At 37.9% G+C, this 22,968-nt stretch overlaps 1 protein-coding gene across 1 annotated transcript in view; it reads right to left on the reverse strand.

Moving 5' to 3' along the window:
* The window catches only part of lactbl1b (lactamase, beta-like 1b), a 69,213-nt gene that overhangs the window by 45,212 nt on the left and 1,033 nt on the right, over positions 1–22,968 (reverse strand). The gene's annotated exons all lie outside the window — the stretch shown is intronic.

Genomic DNA, 22,968 nt, shown 5'->3' on the forward strand with positions numbered 1-22,968 from the left:
TATCACACCTTTAACACATCCTTCCACCCTCTTTTACAGTGTAAAGAAAAGAGCACTGTACTATTACCCATCACTGTCAATGCCTGCAGCAAGTGTGGCAAAAACAAGCAGGTAAGTGTTTATTTATTCCTCTCCTTTGTACCCGTTACTGATTCTGCTTTTTGCTTTTTTTTTTTTTTTTTTACCTTTGACTTGCTGTAACATCACTCCAGAGCGCAGACTGGGCCACGGGGATGCAACGTTTCTAGTCCACTCAAACTCTGCCCAAATATAGGTCAACGAATGGCCCTCAGTGTCACTTGCACAGCATAAACAGATCAAGAATGAAGTCTGTGTGTGTGTTTATTTGCATGTGTGTGTGTGTTGTAAGGATGCACACCTAATTGCAGGGTTGACGTGCGTTTTAAGAGACGATCGTGCAGTGGGGGAAGATTCCATCTGTTGCCAACGCTTCTCCATGCTTCATGCTCATTGACCCATTCATTTGGTTTTATTTATTTTTGACATGAACTACTTGACATTCGTGCAAATTTAAGCTTTATTTTGCTGGATTCCACTCGTAGCCCGTCTGTTTAGACTCTTGAAGTGCCCATAACATCCGACATGAAAGGTTGGATCCTTTACTTATCTTAACAAAAAAGAATAATGAGTTGGGTTAAATATATTGTTAACCTCTCGGGGTTAAGAAAAAGGAGGAGTCCTCAGGAAGTCCCTGATGGTTTAAGGTACAAAGTTTCACATTTCAAACAGGAGCAACATTTCATGTGAGTCCAATTTAATTCAATTTTGCCATGAGTTCTGCCACAGCTGTGCTCTTCCCTTGCCATTTGAATCAAGCTGTGTGCAGCAATCTCGTGTGACCTTTCGTGGGAGATGGAACTGCTCTGACAGTGTTTTCTGAAGGTTTTGCCTTATGGCCCCTAAACTGAAGTGATATCTAATTGCCATCGTTTTTTTCTTTTTTTTAAAAATCGTTTGAATTTTGGCTGTATCGAATGCCAAAACAAAAACGAACCATGGCCCAAATTCGTTCCTGCAATGTCATGGCACATTGTCAGCTGCGTGTCTGGTTGCAGGCAGCTTTGGATTTCTTGTGCTCCACATGAGCATTAAATAGGAACGGATCATTGAAATACGGTTATTCCATGAGGAGAATCTGGGCCACAGCACTTTTACTGCCTGCTAGTCATTGTATGTGGCAACTGACTCGGCCAAACATCAGTTTTCCAATAATCCACGAGCGACCAGAGCTAAGAATAAAAAACAAACCCCATTTCTGTGATTCTTGCCTTTATTTTGTGACCCATTTTTTCCTCCAGCCCCTATCACAACAACAATGTTCATTCCAGATCGTCATTGTTAGAACCGTATAACCCTTTCTGAGTAAATCTAAACCCTTACAAAACGTTTAGTTTGGGAAAGTCAACATAGAACTGGAATTGCATTTTTATAAAGCAAAAAAACAAACAAACAAAACAAGAGTGAGGCGATTGGGAATGAGGGGATTCAGGACTTACAGGAGTTGCTCTGTGTCCAAGGCACCATAAGCTTCTTTTATGTGAGCGTAATAATATGTGTAAAGACATGTGACTAACCAAAGCCTAAAGGTCAGATCAAACATCGAAAAGAGGTCATTCAATGTTTACATTTGTGTCTATTCCATCCTAGTTCAGCCATGCCGTCTCACACTCACAGCAGTCGATTCTCACCACCATTACCAAGCTTAATCACTGTGGGTGGCCCTTTGATCGGCCTCAGCCAACAACTGATGTCCCTCATCATTTTTGCAGAGTGGAGGCGATCCGTCGGGTTCATGGGGCCTGATGCTGATTTAGTGGGCCCCAGTGCCCGAGGGGTGCGAGCATCGACGCGTTCATGCTTCAGCTGACATCAGAGAGTTCAGAGGGGCAAACTCTTCGTGACCCCTGGGTGATGCTCCGGATCCAAGCAGCCACAGCGTATGGTGAGGCTCCAAGCTGCAGAGGCGCGAGCTCTTGTCTTATCCTGTATTGGCTGTCAGCAACCCAAAACCACAAAGCACATAGGGTGAACAAAGCACGAACTGGGTCTCGGCTTACATTTGATTATTCAGTGTAGAATGAATCAAAGCTTAACTGAAGTCCACACAGACATATTAATAAGCAAATGTCGCATGATGATCAAACCTTTAAGACCTTATGTTTCTTCAGTGCATGGGAGCATTCATATGTTGCTTCTGTTTTTAATGGCCCAATACATACCCAATACAGAGGTTCTTTTCAATTCAGGAGACTCGTTACAATCTTAGAGGTGTCTGTAATTTCACAGTACAAATGGCTAAAAAAGGTATGAAAAGGAGATGTGTCTCCATCGTTGGAGTTAAATTCTGGAATGATGCCAACATAAATTTAAAAACATGTCATTCTTTTGTTGTATTTAAGAAAATAGTTTGTAAAGCTATTTTTGAAGCTTATAAGTGCAATTGACCATCTGTTAATGTTTCTTTGCTTTTCTATTGTTTCTTTGCCTTTTGTTGTTTCTTTGCTTTTCTATTCTCTTTTTGGTTTTCTGGAGGTTGGTAGCCAAAAATAGAAAGTTGGTACTATAGGATAGGCTTTTATAAGCATTTTGCTTCAGCCTATGCCTTTTCAGTTATTGTGCAACACATTTTTTTGGTTTTGTATGAAAAGTTAATGCTGTGTACAATGTTTTTTTGGTGTTGTTTTGTGTTGCAATGACTGAATAAACTTCATTCATTCATTCATTCATGGGCTGATATATAAATAATATATTATAAATAATGGACCTACATATTTCCATATTTATATTAGTACATTATTAAAGAAAGAGAGATTTGTTTTAATATAAATATCATCCATGTCCCCCTCTTTTAAAGTGAAACATTCAAAACTAAATATTATCAATCGCAGAGAAATAAGGGAGAGCCCAAACCTAAACCATCCTACCATCCCAGTTTTGGTTCTGAAACTCCTTATTGCTCAAATAAACAGGTCATAAGACCCCGTCATAAACAAAACAAGAGTTTCTAGACCACGCCTATCCCAACTCCACTCTCAGGCAATATGGGCCACAACCTCCCTTCCCAATTCCCAGCCAGGAAAAAAAAGCATCAAGTTTTGCCCAATTTGCTCGAGCTGATGAAGTCTTCATAGATGTTCAAACTGTACTTTAGTGTCTTAATGAATCCTCTTACAAATACATTTACATCATCTGTATATGGGTAGGGGCAATAGCCTAAGCAGGGAAGCCCAGACTTCCTTCTCCCTGGCCACTTTGTCCAGCTCATCTGCAGGGATCCACAAGCGTTCCCTGGCAAGCTGAGAGACATAGTCCCTGAACTGTGTCCTAGGTCTTCCCCAATGCCCCCCCACAGTGGGACCTGGTAAACCTCACTAAGTAGTTATCCAGGAGGCATTCTAACCCGATGCCCAAGCCACCTCATCCGTCTCCTCCCGATGTGGAGCAGCAATGGCTCTACTCTGAGCCCCTCCCTACGTCTAAGGGAAGGCCCAGACAGCCTGCGAGGGAACTCATTTTGTCTGTTGCATCTAGGAATGGGCGATATTTTACCGTACACGATATACCGTCAAAAAAATTCCCCACGGTAAGAATTTGTCATCTCGCTGTATAAATGATAAATTCCCGTTGATGACGTTTTTGTGTGAAGCCTGAATTATGGCTCCGTTTCCTGTTTCTTTATTTATCAGGTTGTATTTTTTTCTACTTTGTGATTTTATAAGCTAAGAAAACTTGAAGGACAATGGTACTTTTGCTGTTTGCACTGTTATCCCACTGTTTAAGCCATGCAGTTTGAATAAATGTTGAATCTGTTCTTACATTTCAAACTTGTTTCATTTGAGTAATTACAGTTTTGCAGTACAGGTGTACTAATTTAATTGTTTTTTATCAATTCAATTTAATTGGTGTAGTTTAGTAGCATTTAGTATTCTTTTAGAGCAGTGTTTTGGGGGCTCCAAAGACTGAATGTGGTGATAGATTTATAGTTAAAAAGGTGGAGTTGAATTGGTATTTTTTCTATCGTAATTTTTATCGTTATCGGGATAAATGCCAGAAATTATCGTGATCAATTTTTTAGTCCATACCGCCCATCCCTAGTTGCATCCACAATTTTTTTTTTTATCCGTCACTACCAAGACCTCATGACGGTAGGTGAGGGTAGGAACGTAGACCAACTGGCCATTAAATGAAACCATTCCCAAAGGCAAAGGTACTAAGTGCAGAGAACAAATAATTATGACCAGTCCTATCAAATGCTTCCGCTCTATATGTATATATATATATGTACAGTACATGCATATATATGCATTTGTGGATGACACTGTGAATTGTTCATAGACTGTTCATAGACCAGAGGTGTCCCTGAGCCCATGCACGGATTTCTATTACAAAACAATGCCTGAGGGTCTTGAGGATCCTGAGCATCCAGAATACATTTTTCCACTTCAACCCATGTGCAGAGATTTCCCCAGGTTCAGAAGAACTATTATGTACTGCAGCTGATGAGACTTTCAAGATCTTCACTATTTAAGGCTGGGTAAGGATAGTCTGAAACTATCTGGAGCTTTTTTACAGATTGGTAAACCTCCACCCTTCTTTTTCCTTTCTAAGAGACTTTCCCTCGCTAAGGCGCTCTTTTCAAACCCACTCATGTCACTGACCTCCTGCCAAGATTTTCCTTCAGAGGTTTTTTTTTAAAGTATCAATTATTTTTGAACCATCAATTTCTTGAAATAGTAAAAAGCCTCACATTTCAAAGACCCAGAGTTTATTGGAAAATTATTGCTTGATGTTTTAAATTGCATTTTACTTGTGCCAAGGCTTTTGGCTTTGTTTTTTTTGGTTGTGTTATTTGCACTTTACAGTAAAACCCAAATGTATAAATTCAGTTTCATCTGTGCTCACATCTATCTTGATGAACCGTTGATCTAGCTCACATTTTATTGCAAAACTAAACATGAAAAATCAAAAATATCATTTCAGATTTTAACCACATGCTTGAATATACATACACAACATTTTGCCTGATATTTCCTCAGCAGCATGTGGTGTAGTTTTCAATATTTTCTCTATACAGTCTATAGATCGAGCATGTCTATAACATCACATCCCAAAGACACCTGACACAAAGAGGTGACAGCCTCATCTAAATGTAAGTAGATCTGCAAATCCTCTTCTCTTGTCCTCGCCACCCATCTTCCTCGGAGACATGCGTCTGCAAGTTTTCCTGCCAGTCACAGTCGCCCCTTGCGGTCTTGGAAATGGCACTGTGTTGACAGCGATCGATTTCAACGTCAGCAGTTTCACACCATCATGAGCCACTTGAGAGAAGAGAGCGCAGCTCTTATCTTAGAAATCACACAGTGAGAGGGTGCTTGCGGTGTCTGCGGGCCGCTTTCCCAGTGGACATCTTCATTTGTTCTAGCAGAAGCTCAGGCCATACTAATGAATAAATGATCTCTTTCCAGGAAGAATCCCGGTATGCCTTGAGCCACACTGTACGTCATCAGGACCTTGGTCGAGCACGTCTAAATAGAAAGGAATGCTGTTCATGCTATTAATCATATCAGTGCTTTTCCAGGAAATATACGGTTTAGTTGAAGCTTTGAAAAGCTTCTATTAGACTTTATGAATAACATCAGGTATGATGTCACTTCTGTGATATTTGATCAACATTGTTTTGATATTAAATAGTATTAATATTATGAAATTATTATGACTGTTTTAAATCACATTTTGCTGTTTTACTGTTTGGAAAAAAAATCTTTCTTTTTTTAAACAATCTTGTAACCCAAACCAGGGCACATTTTTATATTTACTGGCAACTTTAAATTAATCATATTAGTTTCTGATTTTTTTTTCTTCTTTTTTTAGGGTTCTCTACACGGTTGTGTGTGTTCAACAATTAAATTATAATAAGCTGACATTAAGATTTTAGGGTTTCTCTAAATAATAGTGATGAGAAACTACCAGGGTACAAAACACCATCAAATAATAAAGAGAGACTGGAGAAAGCCCATAATGGACCTCTGAATGGATGTCATCTGCAGATCTTCAGGGTCTCGGGCAGCATTGCATTAAAACAGATTCTGAGTAGAGGTCTCCGCGGTGGCTCAGGAGCATGTCAGAAAACCCGTGCAAGTCAAGCCGATCCGCCCCTCATTCAAGATGGGCTCGGATGAAGAAAGAAACTGTCTTGTGGTTTCACATATCAAATTTTCAGATTCTTTTGGGGAATTGTGGCTGCTTTGTCTTCTGGGCTAAAAAAGGAACAAGACCATCTGGCTCGCTACGTCTGCACGGATCAAAAGCCCGCATCAGTGATAGTCTGGAGGTGAATAATTGCACATGGCGTGGGTAACTTTCACATCTGCAAGGGCAGCTCTAACACTGAACAATGTGTATAAGATAAGGCTTTGGAGCTGCAGATGCTGTCATGAAAGACCATATCCTTTTCAAGTAAGATGTTGTTCATGTAAAGAAAATGATGATGTAATAGCTATGCCTAAATCCTGCTTAAGTATGGAACTGAAGTGAACATAGAAAAGTGTATTTTGTAAGCACAGACATAATATTTATAATAGATTATCTTCTCAGATCAAAGAATATTCACCCTACTCTCTCGTAAATCCCAGCCTGCTCACACTAAACTCGGCCTGCACCTCATCACGGTAAAGCGTTACTCCTGAGTCACAAAACCAGTTGCCACTAGAGTCATCCATTGCCTTCCAGTCGCACTGATACACTAATGACAGTGGTACATCCAACTTAGTCCTGTGCCCCAATTTAACTCCTCACCTAAAAAACTAAACAAACCAACAGCAGAAAAAACCCAAACTTGCTGGAGCCTGACTTCAACGTGGTATTTTTATTGTCCCTGTTCTCCTCTGGACCAGTCTTCCAGCTAGGCCAGCGGTCGGCAACCCAAAATGTTGAAAGAGCCATATTGGACCAAAAACACAAAAATCAAATATGTCTGGAGCCGCAAAAAATGAAAAGTCTTGTATAAGCCTTAGAATGAAGGCAAATGGCGAAAGTCGGAATGTCGAGAAAAAAGGCAAAATCTTGAGAAAAAAGTCGAAATGTCGAGAAAAAAGTCAAAATGTCAAGATTAAAAAGGAAAGGAAAAAGGAAGGAAAAAGAGAAAAAAGGAAAAAGAAGAAAAAAAGGAAAAAAAGAAGAAAAAAAGGGAAAAAAGAAGAAAAAAAAGAAGAAAAAAAAGGTCAAACATTTTTGAAAAAGCTCCAGGAGCCAGGAAAGGAAAAGTCTTGTATAAGCCTTAGAATGAAGGCAAATGGCGAAAGTCGGAATGTCGAGAAAAAAGGCAAAATCTTGAGAAAAAAGTTGAAATGTCGAGAAAAAAGTCAAAATGTCGAGATTAAAAAGGAAAGGAAAAAGGAAGGAAAAAGAGAAAAAAGGAAAAAGAAGAAAAAAAGAAGAAAAAAAGGTAAAAAAGAAGAAAAAATAGAAGAAAAAAAGGTCAAACATTTTTGAAAAAGCTCCAGGAGCCACTACGGCGGCGCTAAAGAGCCGCATGCGGCTCTAGAACCGCGGGTTGCCGACCCCTGAGCTAGGCGGTCCCAGCTCTAACTGCTCCACTCACCACTGGCACCACTCGTGCCTTCATCGTCCACATCTTTTTTTTATTTCTTCCTTCAACCCTTGGTATTTTCTAGCTTCTCATAATCCTTCATCTTGATGTTGCTTTCACTCAGGATTTGTACTTCTTTCACTACTGCTCTCTTCTGGAGTTTGGTATCATGCTATCATGGGGACATCTTTGCTCTTCTCAAGGCCTCTTCTTGTCCACAGAGTTCGTCCTCTTTCTTTTTCACCTCCATTAGTTCCTCACGAGGCAGAACAAAAATACCCTGTTCCACCTCAAGGACTTTTACGTAAATCAAAATAAAGTGGAATATCTGTGCAAAAGTCCCACTTTGGTAATGATTATACTGAATACTGTAATACTGTAAAGGGTTTGGGTGGATTATAACCAGTCTAGTTGACTCATGCCATTGGTCCATATCGTGGGACATTTCGAAAGAAGAGAAGTATCTTTTACTTTATATCACTGTAAAATCCATTTTCCTTCTGTCGTTGCTATCTATCATCGAGCCCATTACTCAGGTTAAGTCATGCAGCTATCTGGGTGTGCACAATAATGACTCTCTCTGCTGGAGGCCACATGTGGAAAATCTCTCCTCCAAACTCCAACAGTGTTTATACCTTCTGGACAGACCCAGAGTCCTCGGAGCGGACCGGACGATTTGGGTCGTCTTTGACCAGGCCGTGTCGAAGAGTATCATAAGATACGGCACGACGGACTGGTATGGTCATTTCGCGATGCAGTTGAGGTCCCAGCTCGCTCATTTAGAGCAGCAGGCTGCTGGGAAGGTTTCTCTATGAGTTCTCCGAGCAATCATCCGACAGACAAAGAAAACTGTGTCGGACCCCAGTCACATCCTGTACCGCCAGTTTCAGTGTTTACCGTCCGGGAGGAGAGTCGGGAAGGTTCACAGGTGTGGGCGAGAAAGATATAAATGTGCTTTTGTTTCTAACCATTATCCATCAGAATTTAAAAAATCTCCAGAGAGTTATATTTTGAGACTCCTGTTCTTGTTAAATTATACAAATGTAACTTCAGTAAGAGTTCAGGAAAAATGACCACCAACAAAGGTGTTAGTGTGGCTCCGTCTAATTCCTGATAAAGCACACTAAGCTATGGTTCCGAGCATGTAGTTGACGCGTACTTCAAATAAAAGTCACAGTCCGTGTTCTTCTTTCAAAAGTTTAGTGAAAAACTTTTCTTTCAGCAACAAAAACAAAACAACTGTGCAATTATATGAAAAACAATATTCTCTGTAAGCATGTTAGAGAGACCTGTTACTAAGATATGTCTCTTGGAGGAGGCATTATGAAGATCATAAGAGACTGAATAAGTTTGATACCTGATTGTTTTCCATCATACAAATGTGTAGAAAAGTGGAAAAAGGATTTATAGTTTATCGTAGAGAAGACAACGGCTCTATGTGTTTGTGTTTGGTAATTGATATGTAGTTAACCTAGTCAATTAGGGGCAGGTTATGTTAGAGCCATTTGTCATGTATAGAATGTGATTCATAATTTAGATTTTAGAATGTTTGATTAAGCATAATATTAATAACTGCAGCTTTCTCATTGGTTGCATATATGCCACGTGATGTACGTGTATTATTGCTTTTTTGTGAAGCTATGTAACCGAGAGAGCACACTAGTTTTTGACTTTATGTTAGTGTGGCTCCGTCTAATTCCTGATAAAGCACACTAAGCTATGGTTCCGAGCATGTAGTTGACGCGTACTTCAAATAAAAGTCACAGTGTGTGTTCTTCTTTCAAAAGTTTAGTGAAAAACTTTTCTTTCAGCAACAAAAACAAAACAACTGTGCAATTATATGAAAAACAATATTCTCTGTAAGCACGGTCAAAAACTAGTGTGCTCTCTCGGTTACATAGCTTCACAAAAAAGCAATAATACACGTACATCACGTGGCATATATGCAACCAATGAGAAAGCTGCAGTTATTAATATTATGCTTAATCAAACATTCTAAAATCTAAATTATGAATCACATTCTATACATGACAAATGGCTCTAACAAAAGGGAAAAAAAATATCATTTTGTAAGATTCAGCATTAAATATTTTTGGGGTGTTTACATTTTGTTTTTGTTTATAATCTAATAAGTCAGGCGATGTTTATTATGGTCACACAAAAATGTAAATTATTTAGCTGCTGATGTTGCTCACATTCATCGTCAAACATAATCCTTCACCCAAAGACAAGTGCTGACAGCCGTATCCGACTCAGTAATATTTCAGGTTACATTGCTTAAAATGTTATGGATTTCCATGAATTATTCTCTGAATATTAAATTATTATCGCTCATAGAAGTTGCAATAATCGAAATGTTATTTGACTGTAAATACAAACAATGTCATTATATGCTACATCATCACAACACTTTAAATCTAACTGAGCAAAACCAAACAAACATTTACTCAAATATATTCTGCCGGCTTGTCATCACACCGAGGCCTCTGCGTCCGAACTTCTACGACTAATATTACGTGATTTATGTTGCACTGTCTCTGCACAACACTAAAGGGAGGTTGAATTTCAGATGCTCTGAGAGTTGCCTTTGACAGCAGGACTGCATCAAAAATGTAATATATGTATGCAATACTGTTTATATGTGGACAAAAATAACAACAGCATATGTGGAAAAACAAACAAGCAAATAAATGAATAGGCAAAGAGCTAAACATTTGTCACTCACAACAGCATTCCTCGCAGCTGAACAACCCGTCTGCTGCCTCACCATATGGAAGAATCTCACAGATATCCAATAATGCTAATTTGTGTGTACAAGTGTGTGGTTTTTCTAATATTTTTTTTCACCACTTAACTGTAAATGGTGTCATACGTTGTCTACTTAGAAAACACAATCACAAAAGAGAATGTTTGGCTAATGTTATAAAAAAAGTAAAAAATAAAAATGTAAATCTGTAATCAGCCAATACAAGCTCAGTATCCATTTTACTGCAGCTTTCTTTTTTTTTTAAACCACAACACTGAAAACCTTTACTTTAAAACCTTGAAATCCACAAAATTAGCAGAGAAGCTCTTTGCAAATGTTATCTAAATTTTGCAAATGTTAAGTACGAGCATGCAAATGCATTACTAATGGAAATCTTTAAGCACTACCTACAGTTATATATATAACTTTTCCCTCTTTATGCAGGGTATCATGTGAGAAGTGGAGCCCCGCTCTGGTATGTAAAAAAATAATGGAATATGTTTGCGTTGTCTTACTCTTTACATTTACTTAGACAGTAAGAGGGAAACAGATGTTATTTTTATGTTATATCTCATCTCCTGCTACATTATCTAGACACAAAGAACTAGGGTAATCAGTCCTTTTACTTAATTAAATTTTCATTTTTAGTTTTATCTCTTTAAATTAATCTACTCCTGCCTGATGCACTTATGCAAAGTTTCTCAAAGGTTTGTCCTCCATGCAACATATTTTCAGTGTTTTATTTTCGTTTTTTTATGCTACTAAATTCATTGTCACCTGCATGATTTAAATCTGAGAGCGGCTGATATTAAAAGCCAGCTGTTCTGCTTGTTTTAAAATGTACTTGCATAGTGAGTATGTGCCTACGTACGTGTTTTCAATCCTGTCATTAATATGATAAGAGAAGTAGGATAAAATGCATATAAGGTGATCAATTTGAAGCCTTCTACTTGACACTGGTCTTCTTAAAAAGAAGTTGCTTTACTTGTTAAACATAATGAGGAATGGCCCAGTTCGGTAAAGTAGATTATTAGAAGTGTGTCCTGGAGATGAAAGGTTTTTAGGTTAATGGCAGCTCCTCATCTCTTGAGCAGCCTTGGAAGAGAGTTGATACAGTACAGTGTTAACTACGCATTGGTCTGCCCTTTTGACTCTTTTCACCCCTCCCCGCTTCCTTCCAGATCACTGTCTATATCCGGGCCCGCGTCCCGAGTGAAGAGCGCACTGTTCCAGATATTAAATTACTCATGAAATATTTGCCCGGCCTTCATGCTCAGCTGCAGCTTGCTCCCAAACCTCCACTTAGCCTGCGAAACATCCTGAAGTGTCACCTCTACCAGGAAGGTCAATTTTTCCAATTTAGAAACAGGGCATTACAGACGATTTCAAACTGCATTAGTGTCAGACTTCCGCTCTTGTCACCTTTTGCTCCTCTCTGCAGTCGTACCTCTCCTCTTCGCGCTCGGAATAGGCCGTTTTACTGAAACAAGCTGTCTGAGACGTAGAACATTGCATGTTTCAGAAACAAGAAAAGGCTCGATCACTCACGCTGGGTGCACTTGACTGTACCAGAAAGTTCCATCAAGCTCACTGAACCTTGAGGACATTTTAAAGATACAGCTGCACAGTTCAGAAGGACACTGTGAGAATTAGAAGCTGTCTGGGCTGACGTGACGCGATTGAACTTGATGGCCACTGGTCATAAGGTTAGCACTGCCACATTAGCCTCTCTGTGAATCTGTTCAGCTTTAATTAAAGAAAGGATTAGATTTGACTATTTATTTACAGTCTGGTCACAGGAAATCAATATATTAGGAATAGAAAAAATCCACTTTTTCCCCAGAATACGACTGCATTTTGTATTACATTATAATATAATCATGCCCTTATCTAATCTCATCTCTACTGAATGTAATATGATTAAATTATATATATATATATATATATATATATATATATATATATATATATATATATATATATATATATATATATATATATATACACACACATATATACAATATTGGATTACTTTACCTTTTTTTCTGTTTCTAATTTATAATAAGTGAGGGCTATAACTCAAGAAACCAATGAATAAATTACTTTTTTCCAGCCCATTAAATAGACTAACCAAGTTAAAAATAACATGTAAACTTCTTACTGACTTAAAACAAAAAAATTGTGTAAATAAAAATAATATGATCAAACCAAGTCAACTGATCAATTAACCACATCCTGCTCAGAGAAGCTACATCTTTTCATGAAAGAGCAGACATCACTAGAAGTTTAACACATAACCACTGAGCTGTAAAAGTAAACGGTAATTTGATATTCATAGAAAATAAATGTTCCATAATTTATTTTTAAATGTTCTCTTTTAAAATAACTAAAAGCCTTTAGAGCCTTGCCACAAAAACTTAAATTAAATGAAATTAAACTTAAATCTTCATTGATATCTTGAATCTTTTCTGAAAATAACTGTTTTTTAAATGTTTTGTACTTTAACTTAATTTTGTCAATCACTTTTGGGCGCTGTGAGAGTTTTTCCTCTCTCTTTTTATTTAATTAGAGTGATGTTTGTCTTTGTTCAGGTATAAATCAGCCAAATTAAATGACTGAAGCTTTAACGAATTTAGGATGATTTTGAGCGAAAATAATCAGGACAGTTCAGTTTTTTTGTTTGACTCTGATTGTGTTACAGTTTTAGACAAACATCTACACAAGTAACCGGAGCTTCCACTGTAAACTTAACCTAATAAGGAGATCAAAATTTATTATGAATTACATTTGGGTGATATGATACCTGTATATCAAATACACTTTTATTCATAGCTTATTCTTCTCTTGAACATTTCAAGATGTGTAAAATTACCGTGCATTTACATCTGTGGTCTCGCAAAGATTCTTATTATTTTCCAGTATCTTTCTATGAGTTCCGAAAACACAACAAAACATGAAAACTAGATGAGGAGTAACTTTGTACGGCTCAAAACTCACCTTTTACATTTGGACGGGAATTACTGTAATCCTGCCTCATGTAACGTGCCATTTCATCATCTTGAAAACGTAAAAAGAAGCAGATAAAGGAATGAAAAGCAGATGCAAAGACTTCCTTGACTTCAGACCTCAAGCAGTCCCATATGTGCCCTCACTTATAGATCTCAGCAAAAAAGGTGAAAATCCAGTCAGCCATGATTATTACCAGCTCACTCATGAAATCACGAACCACGGGGCGGTGATAGAGCAGGAGAGACGGCTGGCGATCAGGAGTCATTTTCTAGCCGACACAGGTCGACCTCCATTCACAGAGAGCTGGCTATCCAAACTAACATCTGCTAAATTTATGTTATTTTCTTTACAAAAAACAGGAAAATGCAATACTCACACAGACGTTTCATCCTCAAGTCATTTCTTATTCTTTCATTATTAATAATAAATGCTATTTTAAATTCACACCTTCTAGATTTTTTGAATTATACTGGGAAATATAACAAGAATTTTATTGCCCGAGAGAGAAACTTTGTATTACTGTACATCACAATCTGTCTGTGCAGCCACACAACATACACAGCGAGATGACTTATAAGAGTTGGAGAGACTTATATGACAAATAATATTTCCTCTGCACCATTACTGCATAAAATAATTCTCCATAAACATATCACAGTTTTACTAAGACATAAAGTTGTTTTAAGAATGGAGAAATGATGCAGCTGACATTACACATGATTTGTCAGTGTAAAGTGGGGGGGTGTCTTTCGTGAGTATATGTGTGTGCATCTTGAAACTTTTCTTTAAAAGAGACACATAAAACTGTCAGGGCTATTTGACGTTAGCAAGCAGCAGTATTCCAGTATTCCAGCCCCGCTAAATCATTCATGCCCGTGTGTCTGCTGCACGGCTGCTGCACGGCTGCAACCGTCTACTCTCACACCTTCACGAGGTGCTTTAAGGGACTTAGCATCTATTTGAAAGTATTAATAACATGTGCCTTCAAATATGTCAAAACCATTTCAAAAAGACATTGGTTTTATTTGTAAAAGAAAGAAAATAGAAGTTTGATGTTTTATTAATTCTCCACTTAATGACATGGCATTCTAAAACCCCGGTCCTTAATGTCTTCAAGAGGCTAAAATAAAAACGTAAAGGGTACTTTATGTTTTTATTTAGGGGAATATATAGAGCTATAGATGTTTAAAGGATGGACTTTTATCAATCAATCCAAACAACTTGATTTAAAAAAAAAAAAGTAATGCTTTGAATATGTAAAATTGCAAAAGTATACAACAAGTCTATCAGGAAGAGTACAGCGATATCAAATCTGTAGGGTTTAAGTGAATCACATGATCATCAGAGGGATGTATGAGAACAACAACCATGATGGCATGTGAACATTTTTTTTTGCATGCGGCTAACTGTGTGTTACATTCTGGGCATATGTGCATAGAAACATGTATATAGGGCATTCATCTTGACCAATTAATCTTCATAATGGTGGTTTTAGGCTTGGCAGTTGAAACTCCTGAGCTGTTTGTCTTCCCCGGTGAAGGACAAAACATATATTTGTTGATATACACATTTAATGGGTCAGTTCATCATGTTTCCATTAACATAGATGTTATCATACGGTTGAGCCTGCTGATGAGCTAAGCCAGAGTGTAAACCAGCTTTCCAGTATAATTTATAACCCACAAGTCAAGCCAGATTAGGCTTGATTGGATCGCTGGTGCCATATGTGACCTACAATCTGTGCCCCGCTTGCACTACATGGCAGGACGGTCAGTGATCTCCCTGGGCAAAGGTTGCTATGGGAACGACCTCTGGATACTCCCCTCTGCTCTTTGCAGCCCTTGCACATCTTAAGGCAGAATTATTCAAGATTTCTTTATGTCAGGCACGTATTCTTCTGCTCTATTTCCCTGCTCTGTTCTACAGTTTTTGCTCCCTCTGTTTCTTCTCTTCACACAGAAAATTATGCACAACGACATTTGCATGTATGCCGATGCGTACATGGAAACCAACACGCAAAGCGACCTCACACAAGCATGTGTCACTCATTATACTCAGTTACTCCAACAGCTCCTTCTCTTGTATGCTGCCTTTATCTCTGCACACCATTTGAAATGCTTTCCTACACGTAAATCGTTATCCTTTGCTTGGCAGCTTGAGCCACGTCTGGGAGTCTGTGCGTCCGGAAACCATCAGACAAACCCTGGTTCACGGTGACAAATGTGTGCTATTCTGCAAAGCAAAAATTCCTGCCTTGAGCTATTTGGTTTGGAAAGTTACCATGTAACCAACTGCATAGGCTTCATGTGAGGCTGAAGTCAGGAGGATGACCGGCGGGGGGAAATGTTTGCCTCAGCACTTAAAACTGCACCACACAAACCCCAAAAGCTGGCGATCAATGTTTATCTTATGATGTGTAAAACAACTTTCAGAATCACATGATTTACTTCAAGTATTGAGCTTCTGTCACATATACAGGAAAGCACTTTTGTACGTCAGATTTTCATAGGATAAGAAATAATAGAGGTCAGCTCAATGGTCCCTATGAAAAATAAACCTCTTTTCCTAAGTCTACCGAGAAAAGAAAACACTTAGAGGGTAGAAAAAGATTGTGTTGCTCAGCCATTACATTGAAGAGAACACAGGAGAAAATATAATTGGCTCCCCTTGGAGATTCACAGTTTCTCACCCCGCTTCCTCTCAAGGTTGAGGTTAAATACAAAGAAAACACAATAAAAAGAGTAAAATCCCTTAGAGCAGCAACCAAGCTAAATTAATGATCTTTATGCTTTCAAACAGCATTTGCACCCCAATCAAATCATTACAGGTCTGTCGGTTTATTACTGCTTTACTGGAGTACTCAAGCTTGAGATCAATTCATATTCACCTTTACGGATTTGTATTTGTTTTAAATCATCCGCTAATAAATAGAAGAAGAAATAAATTAATTAATTGATTTCAAGATGGGAAAATTCATAAGCAAAGAGGAATCTAGTAAAACCGGCACACTGCGCTGAAAATAAAAAAAACAAAACACACTAATGTGGACATAATTTTGATGAACAAATGCAACACAAGCTGTCGGCTCATATGGCATGCGCATTTCATTTTACGTCAAGACAGTACATATGCATGATGAACTCGGCTCTGCCGCAAAGCATTATGGTATGCCAACGCGTGCTTTAATGTCCATTTGCCCACAAAGCACAAATGACCCAAACACACAGCCGCTAATCATGTCCAGTTTGTCATGCGAATCCTTTCAGAATAGAGGGGTTAGCGTGTCATCAGACCCTCTGAGCCATTAGAAACACGCCGGTGCAATGAATTTTTTATAGGTGGAATCTTGTTGCCATCTTGAATTTCTCTTTGCTTTTTATTTCAGACCCTCCCTTCCCCAACGGTGGCTAAAAGGCTTCGAAAAGCACAAAACTCTCCAAAAAAGACGCCGCCGTTTAATAAAGCAAAACATCAACATCAGCGCGCTTCATAAAACCTAATCAAATCTTGCATGTTTTTATTAATAAACCATGCAACCACTAAAGAGCTAATAGCTACATTTGTAGATACTTTTCAGCTAATAGGTTTTGAGAATTATCAGATTTGTATGACCTTATCTCTGCTGATCTGACTCTGTGACCTTCATTTGACTGAGGCTGCGAACATGGGACTGATCTTCATATGTGCTGGATAATCCCTGACCTCTTGAATCTTTAAATAAGAGAACAAGAAAAGGTGCTTATTGTCTTTATTTCAACAATTGCCACAGAATAAATAACTAGTTATTTATTTATTTTCAAGTACATTACATTGTTTGAAATAAGAAAATAATCTTGTTAGTTACATTCATTTATCTTTATTTAATCACTGCATTTAAAAGAATATGACAGCTTTCTGTGAATGCCCTCTCTTTAACGTTTTTATTCCAGGCTGCGCAGGTAATAGACTTGACACCAGCCAATCCGGCCATTCGTGGATAAAGAGTCGGATCTAACGCTTCTGAGTGAAAGTTCAGAGTTCAGGGACTTGAGATACTACAGGCACTTTTTAATCCCAGCTACTTACTTAATTCAGCGTTATTCACGACGGAATCGATCGGGGATGTCTGTTCGCTGAGCAGGTCAACATGTGTAGTGGCTTAAACAGCGACTCTATCAGTTCCAGTAAGCCAATCGAGCTGGGTCACGATGAAAGACTTTGTCCCTGTGAAAAAGTCCAGAGCTACGGGCAGAGAAACAGGAATCCTCTTAGTGGTTATATCCTGTTGTGCACCTCCATCTGTTGCTCTGTGTTGGCGAGTCTAGATAGAGAGAGGAGGGGAAGAGATAAGGATGCGCGCCATGTCCAGGAGTCTGGCTCTGCTCCCGTAAGGAGATATCCTTGAGCTCGGTTTTGATCATAACATGCCAAGTAAAATATTTACAGTACATTTTATTTCATGCGGATTCTATTAGAAAACCCAAATATATTTATTTTTATTAATGTCACGATAAATGGTCACGATTGACTGACCTACTAATTGAACACGGCACACAAGTACAAAATAAAAACACCAAGAAGTTCCCGGAATTTAAAAGAAAAAAAAATCTGAAAAAATTGAACCCCCAAAAGAAGCAAAGATCAGATCAGGTCACAGCAGGTCTGATTACAAAATAAGGATATGGACAGAAGAAAAGGAGAGAAAAAAAAATAGAAAAACAGACAAGCAAGCAATTGGAGAATGCATCTTCTTCCAAGTCTGGCGTTTATTTTGCACTTTTATTGAGCAATGCGGATCTACAGCAGAATTTAGTGGGCTCTTCTGCTGGCCACGCTCCACCTGTTCATCACCATCATGAAACCTGAACTGTAGCTTTAGTTTTGTCTTGCTGACAGACAAACAGACAGACAAATGCTTTTGCAGAGGATTCGACTCCTAACTGTCCGTAAAGTGCACGCCGCTCCGCTCAGACCACAGCAGCAGCGGTAGACTTATTTCGTAGCTTGACCCCGTATAAATAAGACTGGGTTTACATGTAACAGTGTTTACACACACATTTCCTTCACAATTTCTCCCTGAGAGAAATACATTTATTAGACGACAACAAGCCCCTTCAACAGACGAAATCTGAGGATCATTTCCAGCTTTTGAAGCTTGGCTGCTTTCGTTTAGAGGCCTAAAAAAAAAAAAAAGAGAAGATATTTCCCTGAAGTGAAGCTACAAGATCACCCGTATATAAATAGTTATTTTATATAGGGAGTCACTTCTAACGTAAAAGCAAGACGATCCATTTTATTGGATGATGAGTGTAACACATGTAGCGACGACACGGCTTGTGTTACAGACAGACACCATCTTCGATCCGGGGATGCAAAACCTCAACAACGTCAACAACACTGCTGCATCAACACACAGCAGCAGATTTATGTGAACAGTTCACATCAATTAGAAGATGGTTGCATACAAAACCAAAGCCATGATTGATGACTGCCATTAAATCAATGCATTCATTTCGTCATGACTGTCAGCTGAACTACTCTTTACTGCAACAGTACTTAGATTTATTGTGACGATAAAAAGTGTTGTCTGCCCTCTGACAGGCGTACACCATTCAAAGACATTTCTATTTAACTGCACGCCAGTAGCCTGTCATAAACTAAAGAAAACTCTGACTGCAGTCTTCACTTCATCTCGTTTTGTGTAAGAGAACACAGATTTGAGCTTGAAAATCATATTATTTTCTTGTAAAGAAGTGGAGGGGACTCTGGTGATCGTATCTCCTTTATGAACCCAATAGTGATCATTCTACAGTGGCAGTAAAGTTCACTTAACAAGGCAGAAAATACAATCTTGCCAAGGCTCCTGGTCTATTTAATTAAAGCTCAAGCAACTCTTAGTGGGATTGAATTAAATTTTTGGCATGGGTGATCCAGTCTGCTGGGAAGGTGCTGGAGAGCAGTGCGGTAGGGAAGACTGTTCAGGAAAGATTAGTAGCAAGCTCAATTTTTACAAAACTCAACTTAACAAATACATTCCTTTTTGAAACCACAAAAAAAAAAAAATTTGGCAGTTCCACTTAATTTAGAATAGTAAAAGAGCATACAAGAGCGACGTTAGCTTTCTCTGACGAGACAAATAGATTAAAAAAAACAAAAAAAAAAAACAAAAAAAAAACACTAATCTTTAAAAACTTGGACTATCCAAGTTAAGTTGAATTCCTGTGCTGGACAAAGTTTAGTCCAACTGATTGTGGATGCCTATGAAGACGCGGTCTCCGCTAAGGTTAATCCACACAAAGGTCTCTAAAGATTAGACGAGCCTATAGCCGTTTCCCAGCACAGGGTCAGGGATCAGCAATACCATCATTTATGGAGAATAAACCACTTTATTTTCAAGCTCTTTTCCCAGCTGCTGATGCCGACTGGGAACAAAACATCATCTGCTCTTTATGAGTCAAAGTGAAATCGATTCCAAACTAGGGTGGTTGTTTTGAACAGAGTGAGTTACGAGGAAAGAAAATTGCAAAAGTATAGTTTTTCAACTGCTGGAATTATTTAACTGTTCACAAACTTTATTTCAAACGTACAGAGGAATATTCTGTATTTGTTTAACTTAAGGTGACAGGTTCTTGTAATAGCCTTGGGTCAAATAAGTTTATATTTAAAACTAAAATTAATGTGCGTAAATAATCACGTCGAGATGTCAAATGATATCTCTGCAAAAATCATTAATGTAACTAAAATATATATTTTTCTAATGCAGTTCTGCACCAATGAACATTTATGTATACGATTGTTTTCATTTCGGCCAAATTTATAATCTCTGAGTAAACAATCAATTGCTTTACACCTAGTGCATTTCTTTTATATTCGAAAGATTATTCCGAATTTAGCAATAAACACACACATTATGGTGTTTCTTTTCTTTTCTTTTCTATTTAAAAACTGCATTCTTGTTTTAAGGTTATTTAACAATTTTTTTTATTTTCATCTTTAAATTGCAAATATGTATTTTGAATTAAAAATATATTAAATACCTTTGCAAAAAAAGTATAATGCTTGTAAAATAATTTGAAGGTAAAACAAATAACTTAAGGAATGACTATGTGTTTGGGGGAAGTTTCTAATGTTTTTAATATGAAGGCTTGTGTGAAGGGCGGGCGGCGGCTCGGTGGTTACCGCTGTTCTCTCACTGGCAGGAAGCTCCCGCTCTGAATCTCGGGTCGGGTCTTTCACTGTGGAGCTTTTATGCACTTGTCCTGCTTGTGTGGGTTTTTTCCAGATACTGGATTCTCCGCACAGCCCATAAACATTGGCATTAGGCTGATCAGTACCTCTAAATTAACCACCTGAAGGAGTGTATTATGTTTGTCTACATGTGGCCCGGCGACCTGTCCGGCCTGCCTTCACCTGAGCAGAGCTGGGATCGGCTCCAGCAGACTCCTGTGTCTCCACGTAGGAATCAGTGGTATATAGATGATGGATGGATGGGTGGGCCGCCTTGTGTGGATGTTCAGCTTTTAAACTCTAGGTGGCAGCGTTGAAGCAATGACAGTAAACAGATCTGGTATGGGAATCCTACAGTTTATTTATTCTTTGCTCTGCCAGTGGTTCTGCATTTCATATATATTTTTACATTGTGACTTTTGACAGATATATATATATATATTTTTTTTTTATATAAACTTTGGTGCTGATTATGGAAACGTTTTGGTAATAATAAATATTAAATTGTGAAATGAATTTTTGCACATTATGTTTTTCTATTCAAGCATCTGTATTTGAATCTTTAGCCATTCTTTGATAAAATATATGTTCAATTGATTGTATTCCTTATGAGCACATATTTCACATTCAATAACTTTCAGATTTGGTTTGAGAAATCACAAAAAGCAACGTTAATACTATCAACATTTCCAAAGCTGAATTCTTCCCGCAGGCTTAAACTATGTTCTGTTATTAAATGACATTTTTGAATGTTTTTACATTAAATTATCAGAAATAATGTTGATGTAATATTCATTTACATCAAACCTGCTAGGTTTATGTATGTAATCGTGATGAAAAATCTATTTATTTTATGATATGTAAATATAAGAACAACAAAAGAATGTGATACAGTATGTGAATAGTAAAATGTAAGTTTATGTAAAGAGGTTTTTACTGTCTAAATAGTCTAAAAAGTTAGAGCTTTAAACCGTTTTTATATATATATATATATATATATATATATATATATATATATATATATATACAATATATATATACATATATATATATATATATATATATATATGAAAATTTTACTGACTACTTTATAGTTGTATTAACATTTAGTTTTGCCTTGTTACCATAATAAAACCATTAAACCAGTTAAAACCTACAGAAGAAAATAATTATTTTGTGTACGTTGTATGATTCAGGAGTAATCTGCAGGTAATTTGCTGCGTGTATTGTGTGGTGTGTTTTGTTTTTATTGCTGTGGTCAGTGTTAGAGCGCACTGAGCTGTTACGGTGCTGCTGTATTAAGGAGCGTTACTGCCGTGTGTGTTTTGGTTTTACCAGATTACAGACTTGCAGACGAACATGAGAGGATTTCTGTCACATTCAGACTGTTCTGCTTTACTCCATAAATATTTTATTACACCCACAGCAGGCTTCGTATCTATCATACCATATCGTGGCAAGGACGAGCACGTTTGTAATTTTCTTCATCTTTTGCTTCACTTCCAACCAATGCTAATGCTGGGCCTGTATGGAACTCATTACAGAGAGGAAAAGCTGCTTTCTCAGTGCCATGCCGTTTTGTTCCATCTGTTTTGAAGTCACCTGAACATGATCTGAAGCCAGCCAGTCAAGTGACCTGGAATCAATACAGTCCAACCCAGTGGAGGCAAATAAATCAGCCTGGCTCATTTAACCCATGAGAGTCCTGCTGTATAGCCACAGCGCCACGGCTTGTAATAAGAAAGGCATGTTTGACGACAAACTACTTATCATAAATTCTTCTTTTTTTCAGCCAGGATCAGTAATTTCATATCCAGGAGGCCGCTCTTCCTATGTTCTCTTCTACATGGTAGATTTATCGTCAGCACACGTGCATCGCAGCTTTGGTTTTTCTCTCACTCTTGTTGTAGAAGAACCAATAAGCCCTTTTTGTGTGTGTGTGTCTGTGGACATTAAGAGAACATTTATGAAGGCCATGGAATTTTACCAACAACTGCAAGAGCAGGATATGGGCAATAAATTGCTTTGACTAAATTTCCAAAATATAACAGTAGTTTTCAAGATGTTCATTAATTCCAGATCCAATGCAAAGTATCAGGGACAACGTTGTAAAGTGTAATCTCTCTCAGACAAAAGGAAACTCATAAAAGTTAAATTAATTATTGACTATTGAAATGTCTACATTTTTATTGATTGTGGGGAAAATTATTGCTAGTAATAAGGCTGCCAGACTCATTCATGCTGACTTAAATCACTTTAGAGAAAACACAGCTCAATATAAATAATTCTTGGGCCATGCCAATTCTTACTTACTGCGTGCCATTATTACAGCTATTAATTATTTTTTTTAATGATGATTAGCAGAAGGAAAAGTTCTGCCTTTCAGGGGAAGCCACAT

Source organism: Cololabis saira, chromosome 8, assembly GCF_033807715.1.
Source record: "Cololabis saira isolate AMF1-May2022 chromosome 8, fColSai1.1, whole genome shotgun sequence".
NCBI lineage: Eukaryota > Metazoa > Chordata > Actinopteri > Beloniformes > Belonidae > Cololabis > Cololabis saira.